Source organism: Urocampus carinirostris, chromosome 4 (assembly GCF_059441175.1).
Source record: "Urocampus carinirostris isolate Australia breed hairy pipefish chromosome 4, RoL_Ucar_1.0, whole genome shotgun sequence".
Lineage (NCBI taxonomy): Eukaryota > Metazoa > Chordata > Actinopteri > Syngnathiformes > Syngnathidae > Urocampus > Urocampus carinirostris.
In genome coordinates this window covers 40,481,296-40,489,161 of record NC_142352.1, presented here as the reverse complement: position 1 = coordinate 40,489,161, position 7,866 = coordinate 40,481,296, and positions in this window count along the sequence as shown.

Here is a 7,866-nt window from a genome sequence, read left to right as displayed (position 1 = left end):
TAGTTTCTATTTTCTTTTTTGCTCGCAACTTTACTGTGCATATGACAATAAACACTTGGAATTGAGTTGAATTTAAAAATAGGCACTCCATTCCATCCATTATCTGCACCGCTTATCACAGAAACATCGAGTTCAGTCTGAAACAAGATACAGGGACAATATAAAACCCGGAGTAGCTCACCGAAGTCGTTGTGTTCATAATAATGTGCAGCCAATGTCCTCTTATATCCGTGAGTGCAGTAAATCCAGGAGAATATTTACAAATACAGAATAGAAAAAAATGCTTTCTGTGTGCCGTCAGCCACGTGCTATACGCATTGCAGGCTTTGTTTTGCCGTTTAAGCCAATGCCAGCCTGTAAATGATAAAAAGGATCCGCCTCTTGACCTCCAAATAACTTTAGCCAATAGTGATCGATTCAACTGATGATTGACACATCTTTTTCAGCCAATTGCACCCTTTGTTTTGCTGTTTAAGCCAATGCCAGCCTGTAAATGATAAAAAGGATCCGCCCCTTGACCTCCGAATAACTTTAGCCAATAGTGATCGATTCAAATGATGATTGACACATTGGTTAGCCAATGAAACGCCGGTAAATAAATCCCAGCATACACCGCGTACTACTTGGCGTTTGGGGGAAAATCTAGTCGGCGGCTGCAGGTTAGTTGGAAAACTTAATGTTGATCCATAAATAAGGCGCACTGTATTATAAGGCGCATGGTCAGCTTTTGAAAAAAAAATAAAGGCTTTTAGGTGCGCCTTATTGTGCGGAAAATACGGTAATACGCTCAAACTATTTTGTCTTAGTCAAGAGTCTAGCTACCGCATTCTGAACCAGCTGCAAACTTCTGATTCTAGACATCGGGAGACCAGAAAGCCATACATTACAGTAATCAAGCCGAGATGTAATGAACGCATGAATTAGAACATCTGCATCTGATTGGGACAGCATCGAATGAATCTTCGCAATATTACGGAGGTGGTAGAAAACTATTCTAGTAATATTTTTCACGTGTGACTGAAACGACAGATTAGGATCAAATATGACACCTAAATTTTTGACCGAGTCACTATGGGTGATATTACATTTGTCTAGGTTCAGGGCAGTATTTGAAAACAACTCACAACAATGAGCTGGACCAATAATCAACATTTCATTTTTTTCTGGGTTAATGCGCAAAAAATTAAGTGACATCCATCTTTGAATCTCAGTAAGGCAAGCCTCTAGATTTCTACAGTTTAACTGTCGCAATTGTCTCTCGTGGCAGATACGGTTGAGTGTCATCTGCATAGCAATGGAAACTAATATTCCCAAACCTGATAACAATCCACAGAGCACCGGCTGGTGATAACCATTTATTTGTGCTCTTCTGACATTCTTCAGAGTCCAGTGTAATTGATCAATTTATTTTCGATGGAACGAGCCGCTACAAGCTAACTGTCACTGGGTTTGGCTGTTTAGTCAGCCACATTGACTTGTGTGCCCTGTTTGACTGACAGCATACACAGCCCATCCCATTTGCGCACACAACCAATCGCGCCCACCCTACACACAAAGCCCTCCCTAACCTGCCCCTGTGATAGCATTTTCTGTGTACTGTTTGCTCAAAACATGTCGCAGGATATGTTGAAACCAATGAAGATAAAGACAATTCAATTCAAAATCCACAAAGCCGTGAAACAGCAAATAACCAAAGCCTGAAGTAGCAAGGGATTACTGTATATGTTTACAACACATTAAGACATTTCAGATTGATTCAAGTGGAAGGGTTTACAACAACAATATATTTTATGGGCTCCAATAGCTTCCAAACTAGGGCTGTTCAATTATCTGATTGTTTTCTTAAATGATAAACACAAGGAAAAAATTGTCCAATATAAAATACACATTGTATTTAACATACTGCTGATTCATACAAAAATTCAATAACGATGCCCTATCTAAAACCATGCATAGTATTTAGCCAGTAAAGACAAAAATTCACCAATATATCTCTACATGTTTTAGGGACCCGCAAGTAAATTATTAATTTAATATCAATTAAACATTTTTTATCCCTGTAAACCTAGGAGAGGCTTATCAGCAGCAGTTGAACAGTAAATAAAATAAATATATCTGTAACAAAAGTACTAAATGATTCTCAACAACTCAAAATCAAACGTTCTTGACAAGAACTCATGTTTGTCATTTTTAAGGTTTTTAGAAACTGACGTTTGTTATTCGGACTGCATGTATTTAATTTCAATGTTTGTCAGGCATAGTCTAGCATAATCCTTAAGCTCTCTTATAGTGAAATACATGCCTATAAAATGTACAATGCACGTCATTGGCTTGATAGTTACTTGAATCTTACCGAGGCGAGTCAGACTCTGTTTCGTTCAACTGTCTGACTGTTCTCTATGAATGTTCACGCATCACCAAGGTACTGCCATGATACACAAGCTCTCGTTTGCAAACTTTCAAGTATTCTTTGTCTGCTGTATCAAGGCTAAAATACTCCCAAACTGGAGAAGTTTTGGCACGTGTGCTGGATGCTAACGCCATCATTTCTGTATATTACTGCTCGAGACAGAGACGCGATTGCACATGAGTGATTCTCAACAGAGATTATGAGAAATGTGTCTGGCGACAATAATCATCAATTAAATTTATTGTCAACTTTCTATTACCAATTTTTGTCAACAACAATGAATGATTGTTACAGCCCTAGTCCAAACATGCCATTTTGGTTGAAATCTGTATTCTTATACTCCCCTGAGCATGGACAGTTTAAGCGTTTGTGTAAAATGATGACATCGATGTTGCTCAACTAACTATCAATCACGGGTCACCTACTTTTTGTCGCAGAGCCAATATTTTTTTTTAGTTGAAGCCTGATTAACATCGATGACCTTAATCCTTCGTCACCAACACTCAAAATGGCCGACCCTAGAGTTTGATTAATCAGGTGGGTATTTTTTTAAGTTATGTCCTACATGCACAAAATGCCATGATTTGAATTGTAGGTCGGCATACCCAAAATACTTTGGTAATCCTTTCTATTGACTTCCACTTTAAGAAATATATATATATCCATCCATCCATCGATTATCTGCACCGCTTATCCTCAGTAGGGTCGCGGGGGTGCTGGAGCCCATCCCAGCTATCTTCGGGCAGTGGGCAGGGGACACCCTAAACTGGTTGCCAGCCAGTCGCATGGCACACAGGGACAGACAATTCATTCGCTCATTCACACCTAGGGACAACTTGGACCGGCCAATTAACCTGATATGCATGTTTTTGGAATGTGGGAGGAAACCGGAGTGCCCGGAGGAAACCCACGCACGCACGGGGAGAACATGCGAACTCCGCACAGGAGGTTCAATCTCATGACCTCAGAACTGTGCTACACACGCGCTAACCACTGCTCCGCCGTGCTGCCCTATATATATATATATATATATATATATATATATATATTCTGTATATATATATATATATATATATATATATATATTCTGTATATATAATGTTTTACATGTAGAACTGATTACAGAGAATAGACGCACACAACAATAGTAAAGGGGTAAAACTCAGTAAATCAGTCAAACATTCGACTGTGCAGTTTCACTTTTTTTGCACAATAAATTAATCAAAAATGCTTGAGAAATGTCAGGTGAATTGGCCGGTCCAAACTGTCCCTAAGTGTGAATGAGCGAGTGAGTTGTCTGTCTCTGTGTGTCCTGCGACTGGCTGCCAACCAGTTCAGGGTGTCCCCTGGCCACTGCCCGAAGATGGCTGGGATGGACTCCAGCACCCCTGCGACACTACTGAGGATAAGCGGTGCAGATAATGGATGGATGCTTTAGAAATTACATTCTCACAGAACAAAAAAAAAGACTCCCCAAACACAATTGCTCAAACAAAACATTTTTCCTCTCCACTTTAAACCATTCAGGTCCCTTATATTTTGACACTGCTGATTAAAGGTGTTGAACAAGTGAATTTTCCGCACTGTTTTGAATGATTTGACCTTAAGTTTGATTTAAAAGCTGTTCTACCTGTTGAATTTCTCCCATAAAAGTAGTGGGTACAAATAAACATTTTTGTGGTTATTTTTTGTGATGCATTTTCAGAGCTTCGGTGGCTAAAGTAATCACACTTTGTACTAAGTGGGTGTGTGTCCTCTATAAAAGAACTTGATGCCGTTGGCCGCCTCAGCGGTTAGCTTTGACAGTAGTACTTTGGGGTGGTGAATGATGGACTTAAGAGCTCTGGGAAAAACTGTCTCTAAGTCTGTTAGCGGTGGCACAGATGTCTGTGGCCTGGGTCGCTGGGATCCGTGGCAATGGCCTTTGCTCTCCTCGGCCCGCATATATGGACTCCAAGTCTTTGAGGGGGTGTCCCACGATGCCCAGTGCAGTCCTAACCACATGAGCCAGTTGTTACATCTATGCCATACCACACAGTCGCATTGAGGCAGAGGTTGCTCTTCCTCGTTGCTCTATAAAGGTTGAGGAGTAGCCGAGGGAATAAACCAACCTGTTTAAGTTTCCTGTGGAAGAAGATACTTTACTGAGCCTCTGTCACCAGGTGGGCAATGTTGGTAGACCAGGAGAGGTCTGATGTAATGTGGAGGCCCAGGAACTTGATGTTGTCCAACCGCTCCACCACTTCTCCGTCCAGGATGAAGGGGGCCTTGTCAGTATTCCTGCATCTCCTGAAGTCCATGATGACCTCCTTGGTCTTATTAGTGCTCAGCATTAGGTTGTTTGCTAAACACCACCGTGAAAGCTACCGTAACCCCTCTCTGTATTAGATTTCATTGTTGCCTGAAATGAGACCCACCATTGCAGTGTCATCTGCGAATTTCACAACTGTATTGTTGGGATAGATGGCAGCACATTCGTGGGTGAAGATGGCTGGGCTGAACACATACCCCTATGCCGTTCTCGTGCTGAGGACCAGGTCGGATGATGTTGTCTTCTCAATTGTCACCACCTGAGACATGTTGTTGAGAAGGTTCCTGATCCTGTGGCCGAATGTCGCAGGCAGACCCACTGAAGCTTCAGCAGCAGCTTGTCTGGGATGACAGACAAGCAAACAACTTATATAGGGGCAGCTCGGCAGCCCAGTTGTTAACGTGTGTGTGACACAGTTCTGAGGTCATGAGATCGAACCTCCTGTGTGGAGTTCGCATGTTCTCCCCGTGCTTGCGTGGGTTTCCTCGGGCACTCCGGTTTCCTACCACATTCCAAAGACATGCATATCAGCCCGTCCAAATTGTCCCTAGGTGTGAATGAGCGAGTGAAATGTCTGTCTTTGTGCGCCCTGCGACCGGCTGGCAACCGGTTCAGGGTGCCCCCTGCCCACTGCCCGAAGATAGGTGGGATGGGCTCCAGCACCCCCGCGACCGTACTGAGGATAAGCGGTACAGATAATGGAGGGATGGATGGATATATATATATATATAGGGTGTGGAAACCAAAGAACAGCAACATCATTAGCCAACAATGACAATAATGTAAACGGTGCAAAACAGTCAAAATTGCAAACAACAGTAACGTATATTAGTCAAAACAATGAACTGGCATCTTGTGCAATCTCCTTCACAGGTGTTTAATGTTAAAAACATAATAAACTGATCACGATGTCAGATGATTATGCTCGTATTATTTTATTTTTACTGTTAAAAAAAGTTGAAAATACCATTTTAGGTATAATTTTATTATTTTACTATATTTTGACATGTTTACAGTAAGGATAATTATCTTACACATCCATGTTTATTTTGAAAAATATTTTATAATAAAATAATAATTTAGCATAATTATCTGCCAGTTAAACTATTTCAAAGAGTTTTTTCCTTTATTCGTTACTACAGTTATCCAACAGGACTTTTATTGTTTTTTTGGCTGAGGTTTTGAATTTGTCCTTGCCCTCTTGTAGTTTATAGATCAGGGGTTGGTGTAATAATTAGTGTGTGGTCTGTGGAACCCTTTGAGACTTGTGATTAAGGGCTATACAAATAAACCTGACTTTACTTGACATGACAAGTTTTGACCTCACTTGTTCTTCAAGTGCAGCAACCAAATTATCCCGAATTTGTCACTTTTCATAACTGCATTAGTGTAATTAAAGCTAAAATAACAACAAAGTCCCACAGGTATAATTTGGCATTAATCCTCCGTCCCCTCCACCCTCGCTTTTATTCCTTTCACTCCCAAACACACACACACACACACACACACACGTGCAGACACATGCACACACTCATATGATTAAACTGCTGATGTTGCTGCTGAGTGTGTGTTTGTGTCACGTTGTTTCAAGGCAGAGGTGCAAGTAGCTAAGGTGTGTGTGTGTGTGTGTGTGTGTGTGTGTGTGTGTGTGTGTGTGTGTGTGTGTGTGTGTGTGTGTGTGTGTGTGTGTGTGTGTGTGTGTGTGTGTGTGTGTGTGTGTGTGTGTGTACGTGCGTTAGCGCGCGCATGTACGTGACCAAAGGTTTAACTCTGACCAAATTCACTGATGGATCAAGTCTGGTTCCATTCAGATCCAGTGTAAAAGCCCACCCCCTCGTTCTGTACGCCATTTGACCATCCATCCAGATGTGACTTGTGGATTACAGGCTTTCAACACACATGCACAAACACACTTTTTCCAATACAGCCACAAATGGACTTCTAAGTTGAGTAAAATACGTCATTTTTTCATGGCTGTAACCACAATTGCAATGGAGAAGGTTATTTGGAGAAGATTTCAGAGTTGAGATTGAGATTGGCATTGGCACACATCCGAGGTCCTGTAAAACCAACTTGAGAGAATGTGTCATACTCTGCTTTCAACATGATAGATGCAAAACTCTGAAACTGAAAAAAGTCTTCATTTTAGTTTACGCAGGCACACTGAGTTACACATTGATGCATTTTGTGTCTACATTTACAAGGTTGCTTGAGTTTTCTTTGATACCATTAATGTATTTATTTCATCACTCGGCCTACTAAGAGTGGAACATTGTTTTGCCCGACTTGAAACACTTAGTTTTCTTCATGGCATGTTGAAGTTCATGGTGTGCAAAAAAACATCCTCAATAAGACAGTCTACTAGTGCTCTAATTGCCATATAAGTGAGCTGTACAACAAAAAATGGCCATAGTTGGGTTGGCCATGGTCCACAAAATTTTGTGTGTTTTTTGCTACTTTTCCCTTTCTAATTTTCTTTTTTTGTATGTGTTTGTCTTGCTGTCTACCCCTCTCGGGGAATATGACCAGGGTAGATAGATAGATAGATAGATAGATAGATAGATAGATAGATAGATAGATAGATAGATAGATAGATAGATAGATAGATAGATAGATAGACAACAAAAATATGATAGCCACAGGTGATGCCAAAGAGAAGATTCAAACTGGGTCCTTTTTGAACATAAATTTAAAGACTTTTTAATCAGATGTCAGACACGTGACCACCAGTAGCCTCTGCAATTGTGCTGTTTTATAATATTGTGTATTTTATGTATGTTTTTTCTGTAAAAGCCCTTCTGGGGACATATATTGCGAATTAGCTTTGGCTAAAATGTTATAGTACGTGACCATGAGTTTATGGAGCATACTTGTCACTTTTCAAATAAACAGAACTCATTGTACGATGTGAGTATGACCAAAAAAGGCCTACTCAAAATTGCGGAAACTGAATTAAGCTTTTTTGTCCCCTCCTGATCAAAAAAATAAATAAAGCTTTCCCCGGTGATATCGAGTCTGGCTCATCTCTGAAGAGCGGGAGGACACTTTAAACCGAGAACATTAGCGACAGAATGATGAAAGTTATATCTGAGTCAGATCAAGAAGCTTCTCCTGTTAATGGTAACCACGGAAACCATCACCCCAA